An 18,416-nucleotide genomic window follows, 5' to 3' on the forward strand; every position below is an offset into this window, starting at 1 on the left:
TGGCTGATCTCTGTATTTCTAAGCACCTCTTGACTCAAGAAAAGGCATGAATCAAGGCTTGGTGAATGAGTGAGTGAATGAATAAATGAATGAATCCCCCACCAACACCAACACCACTGCCTCCTCTGTTGCCAGTAGTACCTCTGGGGGAAGAAATGACATCTTACGGAGGTAGGGAGAAGAGTGGGTCAGATGGAGGAGGTGAGGATGATGCTACTCCCATGATACTGCATGGAGAGGGGGTCTTTTCCTGGTCCCACAGCAGAGCTCTGTCTTCACTTCCCAGAGAGAAGTTAGGGATTGGTTTCCCCATGGAAGCAGCAGGAGGCCACAGCCTAGGTTAGCCCCCCTGGTGGGCCAGCAGGCTCTGGAGTGTGCGGGAACCCTTGCTTCCCCCCAACATTCCATACAGAGCACAGGTGCTAGGCTTCCAGCAAGCAGTGCCTGCCCCCAACAACCCACAGAGCCACAGGGGTGAACCTACATTTGTCTAGGTGCCAGAAGCCGAAGGAAAAGGATAGGAAAGATTTTTTTCTCTTCCAGGCCCAGAAAGAAAATTTCACATGTTGTAGTAAAAAAATTTTTGGACACAGACCATACATTAGGCATGATGGTAAGAACTTACAGAACATTAACTCAGCCACCAGAACAGCCCTATGAGGTAGCTACCCCCATTTTACACATGGAGAAAGTGAGTCAGAGAATGATTTGTCGGAGGCCACGGAGATAGTAAAAGACAGAGTGTTCCCAGAGCCAAATCCCCCAGGTAGAGGAACCAAACAGGAGTCCTCTCCACTCCTCCCAATCCATGGTAAGAAAGCCCAGTGCTTGCTCCTCTGGGGCTGGCTGTGTGACCTTGAGTCTGGCTCACTCTCTCTGAGCCTCAATTCCCTTTCCAAGGCTAATAATGTTCTAGGAGGCCAGGACACACCCCAAGGCCAGGACATCCCTTTCTCCTGAGACCGCAGGGCTTCAGGGTAACCAGGTTCTGGGAGAGTCCAGATGTCCAGGAACATATTGATCCATCATGGGGGTCTGAGGACCGGGGCACCTGCCTGAACACTCTTTCTGAAGAAGCCTTTGCTGCTAGGCTGAAACATCAAGCTGAGGATCTAAGAGCCCAATAGAGTGTGGGGATTCAGAGCTCTTGTGTCACTAGGTGGGGGACTCCCCTGGGAACCCCTCCCAACCCCACCGTGCTTACAGAAGGGCTGTTGGCAGGGTGAAGGGCTCAAGGAAAAGGCAAGGCTGGAGGTGCGGAGAGCACCTGGTGGGAGGTCTGCCAGCGCACACTCGGGCTTTTAGGGGAGAAACCGTCTTTGGAGAGATGAGAAGCCCCCAACCCAGGGTCACAGTCCGAAGCGCTGGTCATGTTCCTGACCTGCAGGAATCAAGGCCTGGATAAAGGGGGGCCCCCATACTAGGGGGAGACCAGGCAGACAAGTCAGAGCCAACTGGTAAGGAGAAAAGGGGGGGGGTTCTAGTACCCTGGATGCCCCCCAGCTCCAGGGCTGCTCGGAACCCGGAAAGTTTGCGCGCCACAGGCGCACTGCGCCCCCTCCCCGTGTCCGCAAGCGCCGGATCCGCAGGCGCCGGGTCCGCAGGCGCCCACCCTGGCCCGCGCCGCCCGCCGCCTGGTGCCCGCTCAAGGTCACTGCTGACAAGGCTCCTGCCAGCGCTGGGCGAGGGTACCCAGGACGTGCACTGGCTTGGGCTCAGACTCTGGCCCGGCAGGGATACCCGGGACTGAGCACCTACGGAAGGGAAGCCGGGGGAAAGAGGAGGAGGCCCAGCGCCCCGGACCCGGCGCCCCTGCCTCACCTGCGCCGGCTCCGCGAGCGAGATGCTGCCGCTGCCGCTGCCGCTGGTGCGCGCCCGGCCCGGCCCGGCCCCGCTGCGGCTGCGGCTCCTCTGCCGCGGCTGCCCGCTCTCGCCTCGCCCCGCGGCCCCTCCGCCGCCCGCCTGCCTCCCTCCCTCCGCCGCCGCCTCTGCCGCCGCTGCACTGCGCTCCGCCCGCCTCCCTCTCTGCCTCCCTCCCCTCCCCTCCCCTCTCCCTCCTCCCCGCTCCCTCCACCCGGCGCGTTCCCCCTCGGCCCTTCCCAAACTCCGCACGGAAAGCGCCCCGTGGGACCGGAGCGCGCCGTCCAGCCCGCTCTCTCTCCTCCACGAGCACGTGTGGGGCTGCCCGGAGAGGGGTCTCTGGCCTTTCCTGAGCGTCTTCTCCAGGTACTTGTATCAGCAATTGCCCCTTACCCCACTCCACCTCCACCATCAGCCCGACACTTGGAGGCACCTGCCTCGGCCCTTCTCCCTGGTTCAGATGCCCCAGCCCACCCTCGCCCTCAACACAACCGTAACCTGTGTGGCTAGGGTCGCACAGTGTGGGGTGAACTGAGGTGTGGAGCCCATATATGGGAAGACATAGCTTTGGTGGAGTGACTCTGAGAAAGGGTGGGGGTAGGGCAGGGGCACCTGTTGGCCCCTGGCCTCCAACCTGGCTTTCTGCCTAGGGCCTGGAGGAGCTCAGAACAGAGTCCCAGTCTGAGAAGAAAGCAAAAACCCCAGGCACACACTGAAAGCACCTCCCCAGGGCCGGTTTCCCCTCCTTGGCCCAGGCCCCAGGTCTCTGAAAAGCCTTGCTCCACCAGGAAGCCAGGCCACCTGACTCCCAGAGCCTTGGTCTGCTCCATGCCATCAATTAATCATGCCTGCTTTATTTATTTATTGGCTTTATAAAAAGCCAAATGCACTGCTCTGCTGGCAGGAAAAGAAGATGGGTCCCCAAGGGGGTAGGGGGCAGGGAGGGGCTGACCACATGGTAATCCCCCTCCCCAGGCCTTGATTTGGTGAATGAGGAGCCTGGGGAAATGCTGGGCTCTGGGTATCTGGATCACCTGCTTCCTGAGAATGGCTGGGATCTCGCTACCATTCCTGAAGCCAAAATTCATCATGGCCTGTGCCCTGCAGCCCTGGGATGGGGCAGAGGATATTCACTCCTGGGGACTTTGCATAGAAGGAAGAAGGGGAGCCTGGGAGGTCAGTGACCAGCAGGAAATCCAACAGGTGCGAGAGGAGGTATCTGCAGGCTCTTCTTGGCTCAGAGCACTCCATTCTCACTGTTCCACACCTGGCTTGGCAGGTGGCTCTGCAACTCCTTCTGCAGTCCTGTCCTCTCTCTGGGGTGCCAGAGGACATCTCTCCATGGATGCTCCACCAACCCACATTTCTTCCCACCTTCCCCATCCCAGCTAATGACACTGCAGCACCTCTAGATGGCCAGCTCCAGGCACTCCCGTCACCGAGTCCTGACTGATGCCCCCTCTGGCCTGTAGTCCCCTGGAATCTGCTCTCTGCCCTCTGTGGAATGGCTCTCTTTCAAACCCCTAACACCTCTCTTCTGGTTTCTTACAGTGGCATCCTCACTGCCTCATCCTACTGCCACACTAGCCTGCATGAATCCACACACAGATCATGTTTGCTCCTGCTCTAAAACATCTCAGAAGTCTCATAGTTTGAGGCTGCCATTCAAGGCCTTTCATGCTCTGGCCCCAAGTGCCCTTTCCACTCCTTCCCCACCTTGGTTCACAATTTCACTACTGGATACATATTTAGCACTATACCATGTCTGTGTCTCTCTTCTGTTCCTTGGATGAAAATGCCTTTCTCCCTCTCTCAATCAGTCTCTGCCCAGTCATAGTGCCAAAGTTTAGCTTTAGTTACTATCTCTTTCATGAAACCTTCAGAAACTAGCAGGCACGTTGAAAAGGCAAAAGAAATGGGAGTGAAAAGCTGCAAAACATGAGACAACTCAGTGCAAAAGTGAATGACACCACCAAAGTCTTAGTGACAAAACCCATCAGCTGTGTGACCTTGGACATGATCTCTCTGAGCCTGTCAGTTCATCTGTGAAAAGGTGACAAATCCCCATGAAAAGGTGACAAATAGCCTCCTTGAGGATAAACACTCAACAAATGGTAGCTCTAGTTATTCTTGAGCACCTACTGTGTGCTAAGGCTCTAGGATTCGCAAGGATTGTAAACTCAAATGCTTATAAGGAACTGGCAATACTGAGTGAGGTGGCCTGGTCTGACTGATGGCTGTCACCCCTGGAATCTACCAATAAGAAAAAGCAACAATGTATGTAGGGTGACAAATAGCAGCTGACACTAGCTTGGTTTGGGGAGGTGATAAGGGGGGTGGGGACTGTGGCATATGCCCTGTTATAGCCACTACTCAGCTCCACTTGACTGTGGCCAAGAAGGGATATGAGCCTAGCTTGCCAGTTTTCTACTTTTTTTTTTTTTTTTTCAGGAGAAGCCCGACATCTGGAATTTTATGTGAATACTCTTGATCCTTAAATATTATTAACTAATTTTTAAAAATTTAGAACTCTGAGATGACCAAACACAGTATAGCTGTGGTAGGTCTCTGGCAGTTTATGACCTCTGGGTTAGCAGGAGAAAGATCAAAGTTATCTACTTACACACGGACACACACTCCCCTTCTCTCTCTGGCGGAATGTGGTCCTGGCCACCTCAGAGACACAATGCATCCTGGGAATGAAGTAGAAGTAGCACCTCAATGCAGCTGACAGGATGGGGCATGGGGGAATCAGCTGAGGCATTGGAATCAGAACCAGAGTGGAAGGCCTCCTTATGCACGTGGGAACTTAGACAAGCTACCTCTCCAAGATGAGCCTCAGTTTCCTCATCTGATAATGGGCAGGGGAGGGTGATGTCATGTGAGGTGATGAGTGTGTGACGTGAGGGACACAGGAGGTTGCACTGACCATGCAGAAGCACACCTGGGAGTGAGGGCGCTGCAACAACCTGGACACCCAGGAGAAGTCCCACTCCACTAAAAATAGGCCCCTGACACACTCTTGAAACTTGAAGACTTCTTAAAAGATGAAACTGGCAGCAAATTAGGAGGGAAATGGCCTCTTCCCTCGGGGGGAGGAGGAAGAAGATATGGGGAAGTGACTGGCGCATGGTGAGCTGGTGAGCATGTCATCTCTGAGTTCCTAAGAAGAAGAGAAAGAAGCATGGGTCCCTGTTGGCCTGTTAGAGGGGCAGGGGCCAGAAGTGGCCAACAGCAAAACTGGGATTGATGGTGTCATCTCAGGGCCCGTGGAAGTCCCTCAAAAGTCTTTTTGTTTTAAATCCTCACCCGAGGATATTTCTCCATTCATTATCAGATAGAGTGGGAGGGAGGGAGAGACAGACAGCCAGAGAGAAACATCGATGTCATAGAGGCACAACTGGTTGCCTCCCGCATGACCTGACCAGGGCCTGGAATGAACTGCAACCGAGGTACGAGCCCCTGACCAGAATCGAACCCGCCACTCATTGGTCCATGGGCTGATGCTCTAACCAAGGAGCCTAACCAGCCAGGGCCCATTGATTTTTTTAGATGGAATGGGCAGGAGGGAGGGAGGGAGGGAGGGAGAGAGAGACCTCGATTGGTTGCCTCCCACATGACCCCGACCTGGGGCTGAAAATCAAACCCACTACTCTTTGGTCCTAGGGCCAATGCCCTAGCTGCTGAGCCAGACTGGTCAGGGCCCTCAAAATTATTTTTGATGAGATGAGATTAAAGCTGACTTTACTTTCCAATTCCCCACAATGACCATGTCTTACTATTTTAATCACAGTCATTAAATGCATACACTCAAAATGGTCCTCCTACTAAGCAAAAAGATAGAGGCACTGAAATAAATCAATGAGCGAGATGTTCATCAGATGGAAGCCACCTTGAAAGCAACATTCTCTAAGCTATACTTTTACCTCATACCGGGAGACTGTTAGCAGAATCTGTAAAGAGATTCCTGAGGCTGACACATCTCCAGAGTTGGCATCTCCAAGGGAAGGAGGTTGGAAATGTGTATTTGACACCCACTCCAACTACCCCCATGCTCTAGAAAGTTGGGATGACTGAGCTGAGCAAGGGATAAAGAAAAGAACAAGCCAGATGCCTCCCATTAAGGGACTCTAAATGCAGCCAGGAAAACCCGACTCTTCCAATACAAGCCAGGCCGACACATTTGAGACACAAAGTGCAACGAGTGGAGATTTAACAGGGACTTTCTCTGGGGAGGATGCAGGCAGAGAGAACAATTCGCCTTATATATTTCAGGGCCTGTTAGACTCTTCTACGATAACTATGCCCCCATGTTTAACTTGTGCAGTTTTAAAACTCAAATGAGAAGGAGAGATGCCAAGTTCTGAGGCAGCATGGGGAAGGGACAAATTATTCTCTAGACAGTGAGTGAAGAAGATTCAGAGGTGGAATTTAGCTCCATTTGAAGCAAGGGTACAAATGGCAGGAACAAAAGCTAAACTCTATTTAGTGTTGATGACTATTCATAGTATTTTTTAAAAAGTTTATTTATTTATTGATTTTTAGACTGAGAGGAAGGGAGATGGAGAGAGAGAGGGAGAGAGAGAGAGAGAGAGAGAGAGAGAGAGAGAGAGAGAGAGAAACACTGATGTGAGAGCAGAACATTGATTGGCTGCCTCGTGCACGCCCCACTACCAAGAATCCAACCAGCAACCTTTCAGTGCGTGAGAGGATACCCAATCAACTGAACCACATCAGGCTATTCTTAGTATTTTAAATATGCTGATTTCATCCCCCCAACAATTCTATAGGGCAGGCATTTGTTAGCAGATGCTATTCATGCCCCCCCCCCCCCCGGCAGGTTCACCCACCTCCTAGCTCTGTGCCTGTGGCTTCTTCCACCTGCCCCTTTCTGCAGATATTGTCTTTGGTTGATGGGAACCCCCAGGTGGCAATAACCTCTATGGATCAACTCACCCTCCAGATCCCCCTGGGATCAGGCTGAGGGTGGACTTCTTTGGAAACCACATCTTTCCCGAGTTCCTTCTCCCTCTTTCCCCTATAGATTTCTTCAGAGAGCACTCCTTCAATTAAATCCCATGCCCCAGAATGCCCATTTCAGGCTCTGCTTCTGGGGAACCAGACCTCAGATCATTTTGCAGTTGAGCAAATGAAGGCATGGATCAGCTAAGACACTGATCTAGAGAGGAAGAGCAAGGCCAGCTACCCCTTCTCCAGCCCAGGAACACTTCTCCAAGAGGAGGAGAGAGCAGGAGCAAGGGAAAGACAACAGATGGGAGATGAGAAGTAGAGGCGAGAGATCTGGTGGGGCTGGAGTGTGGGCGTGTGAAGCGTGACGTGGAATGAGAGGCGGGAAGGAAGATGACCATAGAAGGTCTTTGGTCCCTTGCTGAGAATTCATCCTCCATTTATTTATGTGTGTACCTATGGTGAGTCAGGCCTTTGTATGATGTGAAGGATTCAAACATGAGTGTGTATAAATTCTTTTCCTCAAAAAGGGCTGGTGGGATGGGAAGGGGGTCAGGAATGGGATAGGTCCACACAAGCTGAGGTTGGCACCAGACCCAAGTGCTAAGGAAAGCAACGTGGCAATTTTAGCTGGGTTCTGTAATAAAAATAGGTAGGCACAGAGCCCCTCCTTGAAATACAAGGAGAAAAGATGGAAATGTGTTCAACTCCCCTTCTCCACGAAACAGAATGACTCTTGGGCTGAACATCAACCAACATGGCAAGGAGGGACGAGGCTGATTCCTCTGTGTCTATCAAGATGAAATTCATTACGGACCAAGAGCCTGTCCTGTCCTGTGGTTCTGCACATGCAGAATGGGGGAGTCTCCATCTGACTTAGAAGCAAAGTGTTTGACGGAGAATGCTGGGGATTCAAATTGACTGTGGATTTAACATATGCCAGGGGTGGCTGCTGTATAAACCAATGCAGTTGGAGGCAGGAAACCCTGCCACATCAGGAACTGCAGAGAATGCAGGGGAAGGAGAGGAGGGTTTTCAGGCCATGCGTATGGACGATGATGTATTCGGTGAGACTAGGGAGAGTAGAATAGAGCCACCCAGAGATCAGACTGCAGCCCTGACCAGGGTGGCCTTCCCATAGAGCTAGGCTGTACCCCTTCACTGAGTTGGAAGGGGCACCAGGTAATCTCTGGGGCTTCTTCCAGCCTGTACCCAGAAAGGGATCTAAACCAGACCGTAAAGTATGTTAGGACCCCAACAAGTGAGAGGAAGAGGGTGTGGGTGAGGAGAGCAGCAGAGCTGGGGGCGGGAGGAGGAAAGGCTTTTCACCTATAAATACGTGGTCTTTAAATGTCATCTTGGGAGAAAATACAGCAACCTTTTGATGGTGAGATTCTGAGTGGCATCTGAAAAAGGCCCTGGCTAGTGCCCCACCACTTGCCCTTGGCAAAAACGTGTCACAGTTTGCCTGCGAATTTCTGTCTGACTTGGGAGCCTCGGCCAGACCTGCTGGAGAGGTAATACCCTCACTGAGTAACTGGTGGTGTGTAAGTTCGCCAGCCCCTCACCCCTCAGGCAGGAGAACGCTGAGCCTGCTGGTCTACACCACTTCCCAGATGACCCTGTGGGAGGCAGCTCCAGTTGTCACGGCGTAAGCTGCTTGATGACACACTTTTACTGGCCTCCTTCTCCCTGCCTCACTTCCTTCTCCCCCTACTAATATTTCTTGGAATCACCTCACAAAATAATTTCTTGAGCTTGAATTCTGGTCTCAGAGTCCATTTGGGGAGAACTCAAACAAGGAGAACATCACAGTTCAATGTAAGGACTTTGAAGTCAAAGGGCTGAGGTTCAAACCCTAGGTCTGGCCTTTACCTGGACCAGGTACTTCATTTCTCCAAATCTCCATCACTTCATGTTTAAAATGAGGGAGGGGTAATAATTGTGTCTACCTCATAAATTTCTGTGATCATTCATTCATTCCACAAATAATCACTAAGCACCTACGGCATGCCAAACACTATTCTAGGTTCTATAGACAGAGAAGGGAACAAAGGCTAAATCCGAGCTCTTGAAGTTTATATTAATGTGGAAATCAGATACTAACTAAGCACATAATATCAGGCAATGATAAAAAACCAAGGGAACAAATGAAGCTGGATAGAGAATGACTGAGGTTGTTTTAAACGTTAGCAATTCAGTGAGATAATTCACACAAAGTGTTGAGTGTATTACATGGCACACAATAAACATTTAATAAATATCTGCTAATAAAATCTTCACCATTGTCCTCATCATCACCTCCTCTCCCTACCTACCCCTGCCATTTGCTTATTGATTCAGCTGTGAAATTTATATTTGCGCCTCCTCAACCTCAGCTAGGTGCTGCAAATGCTTTGATGAGCAAAACAAACATTATCTTGACTTCTCTGTACTCATCGTGTGGTGGAGGGGAACAACAACAAATAAAAACAAATATTGTTACAAATTTGCATCCTGAAGTAAGTACTTGGAAGGGAAAATGATGAGCACTCTGAAGGAAGGAGTGCAGGTAGGTTTGTGTAGTCACAAAGGCTTCTCTGAGGAAGGAATGTTTGGACTGAAGACTGAAGTAGAATCAATGATGTGCAGAGGTGAACAATATTCAGGAAAGATAGAAGAGCATGAGCAAAGGTCCTGAGGTGGGGAAGGAGCAGGAAAAATCAGAAAGCAGTATGGTTAGAGTGGAGAGAGCAAGGGAGGTGTGGGCAGGAAGAGGTAGGCAGGGGCCACACCATTCCAGGCCATTCTACCATTTATTGAAGGCCAGTCAAGATGGCAGTGTCTGTTCTAAGCACGTTATAAGTATTATCTTATTAATCCTCAAGCAACTCTGAAGTGAGTACCTTTACTATACACTTTGTTCTCAAAGAATCTGAGACCTAGAAAGGCAAAATAACTTGCCAAAGTCACCTGGGTCAGTGATGAAGCCAGCATTTGAATCCAGATCTCTCTGACTTCAGTGCCAAACTGTAGTAGTAATCTCTATCTTTATTTTAAAAGCAGCAGGGAATAGTGATTCAAAATGTTTCTATTGGGGAAAACAGGGTTTCAAAAGGTACCCAGGACTTCTCTACTATTTCTTGCAATTGCATGCCAATCTACAATTATTTCAAAATAAAGAGTTTAAGTAATTAGAAAAAAGTAATACGGAGCCATTGAGAGTTACTAAGCAAGAAAGGGATCTGATCAGAACGGAATTTTGTAAAGATCTCCTTGGCTTCCCCGAGGACCAGAGGGGAAGCAATGAGGAGACATTGAGATGATGCAGATGAGAGATGGTGCTGGCTTGGATCCCACATGCCACAGTGGAGGTGGTGGGAATATAGGGAATTAGGAAATGTTTGGGAGGATTATGGTTACTAGCCATGGGAGTGAGGGACAGAGAGAAGACAGTAAGTTTGGTGGAAGGCCAGAGAACCATGCCCCAGTTCTCAGACCTTGGGGATCTGGAGCGTTGTCACTTCACTGAAGCTTAGTGATGTCATGGGTAAAATGAGAGGATGAGGTGGCCTAGACAGGCATAAGGTCCATCTTAGCTTGAGAAAATGTCATACTGTGCTATCCTCTGCATCAGGAACCCAGAAAGACCACCCAATGCATACCCCATCATATTTAATGCTTTCCTGGCTGTTGTTTTTTCCCTGTGTCCATGCAGGCTTGCTACTGAAAATGAAGCTAAGGCAGATAGAAGCCACCTCGGTGCTCTCTGGCATCTGGCACAGGGTCTGGTATGAGGATGGGCTCCAGACATGTTTGTTAAATGCTGGCCAACCCTTAATGTGGCTTGATGTGTAAAAAGAGTTGATAGCCAGGAACTGGCCCAGACTTGCAAAAATATCTCTAGGGTCAACAGAAAAAGTTTTTTTGTTTGTTTGTTTTGTTTTCTGAACACAAAAAGCAGGACAAAGTGTCCTTGTCAGAAGCATAGTGTGCATTAAGAGCAGAGGGGGAGGGAGGTTTTATTTGTTTAACGATAACTTGGTAAGTATCATGGGGGAGGTGGATTTAAATTATATTAATACCATAAAACCTCCATCATTAAACCAGTTTGGTACTATCACATGAAGAGACAGGCATACCAATGGAACAGATTAGTCCAGAAAGAGGCTTGGGTCTGTATGGGAGGTTGGTACATGATAAAGGCAGTATCTCAAATCAGTGGGGAAGAAAGGCACTTCTTAATAAATGATATTGAGATGGATGGGTAGTCCTTTGGAAAAAGATATGGTTGGATCCATACAACATATCACACACTAAATGGATCAAGTGGATCAAAAATTCTGATTCAATCGCAAAAATATAAAACACATAAAGTATCAAAATAAAACTTGGGAAAATTCTTTGAAGACCTTGGAGAGGATAAGGTCTTTCTATAATTCAAAATCCAAAAGCCAAAAAGATAAAATTGGTGCATTTGTCAAGATTTTTTAAAAACCTTTTAAATTGCTATGTGGGAAAACAAAAACATAAGCAAAATCACAAGAAGCAAATGACAAACTGGGGAAAAAGTATCTTATATCACACACTGGGGTAATTGCAATATATAAAGAGCTTTTAGAAATCAAGATGGAAAGACCAGCAACAGCAATGTAATAAATGTGAGCTAAGGACATGAATAGGCAGTTCCCCCTCCCAAATAAACCCAAAAGCTGCTTAAATTCACTCATAAGACAAATGTAATTTAAAAGTGCATTGATAATTCATTCAAAAGTCTGTGGTTGAACCTTGGGGAACAGGTACTTTAATTTATTGCTAGTGAGAATGCAAATCAGTATAACTCTATGAAGGGAGATTTACAATAATTGTCAAAATAAAAAATGCAGCCACTCTTTGACCCAGCAACCCCAGTTGTAGAAACTTGTTCTACAGATACACCAGCCCACACATTCCTGCAGCATTGTCCAGAACAGCAAAGGGAATGACCCCAAATGTCTATCAGCTGGAGCTATGGTAAATCACAATGGAACGTTTACACAACGGAATATGCTGCAGCTGTATAAAGAATGAGGAAGATGAAGCTCTGTATACAGTGATTGGGAAAGAGCTCCAGGATATATTGTGAAATTTTTAAAAAGCAGATGCAAAACAGTCTATATCAGCATATGTAGCATTCTACCTTACCAAAAAAAAAAAAAGGGCTTATTGAGATATAATTTATCTGCCATAAGGTTCATCTGTGATGATTTTGTGGCTTTTTGTATATTTACAGAATTGTGCAACCATCAACATGATCTAACTTTGAAACATTTTCACGAAAGAAGCCTTAGTACTCTACCTTTACATTAGAAACGGGGTGCAAGAAATAGACACACATATACACGTATACACATATATACTCACACAAAAAGACATGTCCACACACACACAATACATATTTGCAAAAACCCTAGAAGAGTACATGAGATACAGTAACACAAGTATGATTGGGAACTGTAGAGCTGTGTAGTGTGGCTGGAGTTGAGTGTGCATGGGAAGGGCTGGTGGGAAGTGAACCAGGACAAGCCAGATGGGGCCAGATCGCTTAAGGCTTTAAATACCAGGCTAACACATTTGGATTTCATCTCATGAAGTCCAGTACTGTCCAACAGAACTTTCAGTGATGAGGGGACTATTCTATATCTGTGCTGCTCAACATGGCAGCCACATGTGGCTATTGAGGACTTGAGATGTAGTTCACATGACTAAGGAAATGAATTTTACATTTTATTTAACTTTATTTATTTATTTATTTGGTTAATCCTCACCTGATGATATTTTTCCATTAAGTTTTAGATAGAGTGGAAGAGAGGGAGGGGAAGAGAGAGAGAGAGAGAGAGAGAGAGAGAGAGAGAGAGGAGAGATATCAATGTGAGAGAGACACATCAATTGGTTGCCTCCTACATGACTCCGACCAGGGCCAGGGATCAAACCTGCAACTGAGGTGCATGCCCTTGGCCAGGAATCAAACCTGAGACCCTGCAGTGCATGGGCTAATGCTCTAACTGCTGAGCCAAACCAAACCAGCCAAGGCAAAGTTTATTTAACATTAATAACTTAGATCTAAATAGCCACTGTGGTTAGTGGCTACTGTATTGAACAGCACAGCACAGACCCGGGGTAGCACTGGAAGGTTTTGTAGGTGGGGAGTGGCACGGCTCAATTCCAGTTTAAGGGAGTTTGTGAAGGATGGAGACAGTTGGCAGAAAGTGGCTATAGCAAGGTCGCACGGAGAGGGAAGACCCTGACCCAAAGCAGGGTCCAGGGCTGGATAGGAAGAGATGTGTTGGAGAAACTTCTAGAAGGGGAAGTAGATAAGATGGACACGAGGGTGAGGGAAGTGAGAGGATGACTCTGCAGTTCCAGCTGGAGTAGTTAAAGGGGTGGGAGAACATGAATGAAGGGCCCCTGGGAGGGTGGAGCAGGTGCGGGTTGGGCCACTGAAAAGCTCACACTGGATCTCAGCCTCAGAACAGCTGAGGGCATCTACATTGAGAACAAGAGCTCGGTTCCTCCCAGAGCAGAGGAGGTCACCAAGGTCTGGCCACTGCCCACCTCTCCAGGCTCATCTTGTCCCACTTCCCCAGCTTCAGCTAGTGCCACTCATACTGGCCTCCTCTCTGTGCCCAACACACCAAACTCTCCCTCACCTCAGGGCCTTTGCACTTGATACTCCACTTATCACAGGACCTGGCACACAGTAGGGCTCAAAAAAAAAAAAACAAAAAAACAACTTGGTGATGGATGAAAAAGGCAAAAGGAGGAAAGAATGGAAGAAGCTTCTTACATCCAGCTTCCCAAAGGGAAATGTCCAGAGACCTGGGGAGGCATGCTATGCCGTGCCGAGGACACGGGCTCCCGCCCGGGACAGGGTCCTGGTCTTTCCAGCTTCTCCTGGCCAACAGCAGTGATGATCTGGGAAGTCCAATTCACATAATGCCCCCAAAGCTGCTGTTCCTTGCTGAAGGTTATGGTACGCCATCCAAGTTTCATCAAGTTCGGTGAGAACCGAACTACATCAGAAAGAACCCTCAAGGAGAGACCAGTGTGAGCACCATATCTACCAGTGAAAAATGACAGTGAAAGCGAAGGGCTCTGATACCAAACAGCCCCAGGTTTGATACCTGGCTGTGCCTCTGACCAGCCGTGGGAGCCTGGACCTGTTTTCTCCTCTGGAAACCGGTGGTAGCAATACCTATTTTGGTGTTAGGAGTAGAGATAATAGATATAAAAGACTTGACACACAGTAGGATGATAGTAAATGTTTTCTCTCAGAAAACCTTGTGACTTGTAAGGCCTCAACTGCCGAATAAAAAAAAATGTAGTGGAGAGGCCAAGGGGGCAGGGGTGAGTGTATTCCGCCTAGGAATGACATATCACAGAGATGACGATCATCATCATGCAATAACAACAGCTACAATGGCAATTATATAGTATTTGTTATGTGCCACCCTGTTTTAAGTGGTCTGTTTTTATTAGCTCATTTAATCTTCACAATAGCCATGTGAGGTAGATTGCATCTTACACACGAGGAAACTGAGACAGAGAGAGTTTGAGAAACTTGCCCAAGATCACAGCCTGTAAGCAGCAGAACAGGCCTGACCATGCTCTCAGCCAAGACTTTTCCCTGGCTCTCAGGAAACCCATTCATCATGTGTGGGGTCCATCTCCACTCCCGAGCCCAAGAACTGGATTCTAAAGGGGCTGTGCATCAGCCCTTTCTGGTCATCCCTGTGTTTGTTGGGTGAGAACCAGGGTACCAGGCAGGTGGCTGGAGCAGAAATGTGGGACAGGCTGATCGGAAGTGGTCAAGATCCCAGGCCTCAGAGTGGGAAGGCCTGGTTGGCGGGCCAGCCGCCGCCCTTCTGAGCCTCAGTTTCCACATCAGTAGGAAAGGGGACACCATGCGCACCTTGCGGGGCAGTCAAACGCTGAGCATGCTCCGTACAGGCCAGGTTCCCATGGCAGGGTGGTAGTGGTACTGGGGATGTTGGAGGGGGTGAAGACAGGAGAGGAGTTGGGGAGGAGTCTGGAATGGAACCAGAGCCCACGTGAAGACACAGAGTCCCTCACCCCAGTCTCTAGCTGGGACGGAGCCAGAGGCTGGGCCCCGGGGAAAACCTCATTAGAAGAAATACAAAGTTTGCCAATACCCTAATTATGACTACATAAAATTATGTATAATTGTCGAGAAGGAGAAGAGATAGGGAAGGAAAACAATTTTGTGTTTTGTCTTGTTTTATTAATTTTTTTCCCTTTAATGCCATTATATCCTTTGAAGGAAAGTAAATCAGAAGAGAATGAATTGTGATGGCCTCTGTCTTCTTGGGCTTCCTCTTGTACTTTTTGCCCAATATGGGCACTTTCCTTTGGATTGTGGAACACAGCAAGGCTTCCTGAGCATGAAAATTGTCAGGACCAAATTCTGTATTTCTACTGACTTGCCTGATGAAATCTGAGACATGAGCTAACACGGGGGACACTGGAAACCTTTTCCACAGGCACAAAGGGCCCCTGGTTCTCTCATGCTTTCACTGGATCACTCACCTGTTTGCTGAGCTTCTTGTGGGACCAGGCCCCCTGCTGGGTGGAAGGAGACACTGACAATAAGACCTTCCCCATACAGAGCTCACTGGCCCATGCGATCGAGAAACAAGGCAGGACCGACAAAGTACCTTTAGCTTAGTCCAGGCCAGCTGGAGTTCAATCTTAAGTGACAATTAGGAGTTACCCAGGGCTCTGTGTGTGTGCACGTAGGGGCATGTGTGGGCATGAATGAGAGTGGAAGGAAGGGCATGCCTGATGGCAGGTACTGCAAGAGCAAAGGCACTGAGGTGGGAACAGCATAGTGCATGGAGGTGACTAGGTTTTGGAGTCTGCACTCGGGAAGCTTGTACACATAATGGAAGATGAAGTAGCATTCCACCTCAGTAGAGGCCAGAAATCCACAGGCTTCAGAAGCCACATGAGGTGGTTGGATCCCATCATGGAGGTAACAGGGAGCTGTGGGTGGGCTTAAGCAGCTGTGACATGATCAGAGTGACAGAGATGCATTTCTAGAAGAGCTTCTGCAACTCCATGCCCCTGCCTGCAACCAACAGTCATGAATGTGCCAGCCACATCTGTGGCTCTGGGACCAAAGTGCTGTCCTCCAGGTTTCCACACCTCCCCAGCAGTGGCTGCTAGGGCCAGGAAGGCAGATGTGGAGTCAATAGAAAAGTGAACATTCTCCTGGCCAGAGCTGCCCAGAGACCAAATGGTCTTCCTTAAATCACTCAGCAGAGCTGCCTAATGAATCTGTCTCCCAGGTTTTCAAACAACCCTAGGCCAGTAGTTGTGCCAAATCTAGCACCATATCAGAGGATTAGATCAAAACCACGGGGCTCTCCATTCCCCAACTCCTTAACTCCACTTCTCCAAATTATGGTCATTGTATTCAGAACAGAGCCTCTTAAAGGTGTGCAGATGAAGACCTGTTAACAATACCGAACCCACTTGTTAAAGGTAGTTTGCTGAACACCGAGATTGTCTCTTTTTTCATTTGTTTTGCTTCCTACTGTTTATATTTATTATCCCCTCTGGGATTCAAATAGACCAAAAAATAAGTTGACAGGGGGAAAAAAGAATGCTGAATAATGAGGTCTCTGTAGAGTGGAGGAAACATTCATTTCAAAAACGACCTGGAAGTATGGGGAGACCATCCTCGTTTCCTGAAGAGGAGGCGAAATCTAAATGACTCTCTTGAGTGTCCAAGGGACTTTTGTGATGGGCAGTCAATAAATTGAGTCGCATATATAAGATGTCTCCTGTCTTCACACCTCATTGTAAAAGTAGCTGTTTTCCCAGCCTGGTGCTTTTTCCTGAGCAACAATACCACACAAAGATGGCAGAGCATGCGCTCCTCTGGCCTCTGCCAGGCTGGTCTGAGCCTTGACACCCTTTCCCCTACCCACGTTCCTGCATCTTCTCAGGTCCCACCTTCTTCTTTGTTTTGAAGCCTCTTGACCATGTGTGCCCATAAAACACCTGGACCACTGGGAGAAGGCACTGGGGTTAGAGTTAAAAAAACAAGCCTGTGTTTGAGTGCTGGTTTTGCTACGTGGTGGCTATGTAATCCTGGGCAAGTGATTGGCTACACTCAGTCTCAGTTTCCTCATCTGCTAAGTGGAGTTAGTAACTTCTGCCTCCCTGCAGTGTTGAGAGGAGGGCATGCTGGAAAAGCCCCTCATGCAGTGCCTGGCACACACAGCTGCTCAGTAAGTCAGGGTGGGATTATCAAGGGGTATCTCCTGGTCGAGCCTGGGCTCTGTGGTACGGTGGTTAGGGTGCTCCAAAGAGTCCAGCTGCTCCCCTGCACTTACCAGGCCCCTTGCCATTGACTTGGGGCTGCATGACTAGCTCTGTCTGATGGATTGTGGGCCGAGGAAATGTGTGCATTTCTACGCTGACACAGAGAAGAGCTGATGCATCTCCTCCATCTTTTCCCTCTGTGTCACGGAGACTTGTGGGGCCACAAGTGCAGATGGCAGAACCAGGAGGTCCCTGAGTCACCAGATGGAAAAGAGACTTTGCACGAACAAGAAATACACCTTTTTAATACTAAGCCTCTGAGATTTCAAAGGTTTGTCTGTTCCATTCATTAATACCAAGTAACTCAAGCAACACACATATATTGAGCAGTTACATATATCTCTGTCTACATCTATCTCTCTATGCATCCATCCACACATGCACCAGGTGTCCAGGGTAAAGCAGTGATCGAGTTGTGTACAGCAGGGCTGTGTGTACTGCAGTGGTAAAGGCAGGGCCTAAGGTAGGTGAATGAGGCAGAGTCACACTTTCCCTGAAAAATGCCTATCTGTTGCAATGGTTTAGGTCCAACAAAGTGTGAAAAGCAGTGAGTCAGACTAGAGGGAGAAACAAAAGGCAAGTGAACACACAGAGGTCTGGCTATTCCCAGATTTCGAGCCCTGGCAGCGGCGACGGCTCATGTGCTTCTACTTGTCTGCGTGGTCGACTGCTCTCTTGTGAAGACGTTCCAGGTGCCACTCACACTCGTGGGTGTTTCTGTGGGTGAAGTTCAGGCGAGGTGGGCTCAAAGTTAGCATCTAATTTAAATGGATACAATGCAATTCTACACCACTGTCCCTGTCCTCAGGGGGACCAGAAGCAGTGGTCACTGACAGGCAAGATGCAGTCTATTTGAGATGTTTCCATCCAGTGCATGGGACTGGGTGGATGATCTAGTCTTATCACTGCAGTGGTGCCCTTACCCGTCCAATGATCATGTTTACGAAAGCCTACTATGTGCTAGGCCTGTCCTTGGAACTAAGGGATGAAAAGAAAAAAGGCAACATCTTTGGGACCCAGATGCTCAAAGTCAGCTGCCCTGGAATCAGAAAAGTATGAGTTCGAAACTAATTGACATCCCATTATACCCCATAGGTGAGCCTAAGAGCATACAGATGCTGCCATGCAATTTTCTGGTTAATCCTTACCAGAGGATATTTTTTCCATTGGTTTTTAGAGAGTGGAAGTGAGGGAGAAAGCAGGAAAAAGAGAGAGAGAGA

Source organism: Molossus molossus, unplaced genomic scaffold, assembly GCF_014108415.1.
Source record: "Molossus molossus isolate mMolMol1 unplaced genomic scaffold, mMolMol1.p scaffold_m16_p_18, whole genome shotgun sequence".
Classification (NCBI taxonomy): Eukaryota; Metazoa; Chordata; class Mammalia; order Chiroptera; family Molossidae; genus Molossus; species Molossus molossus.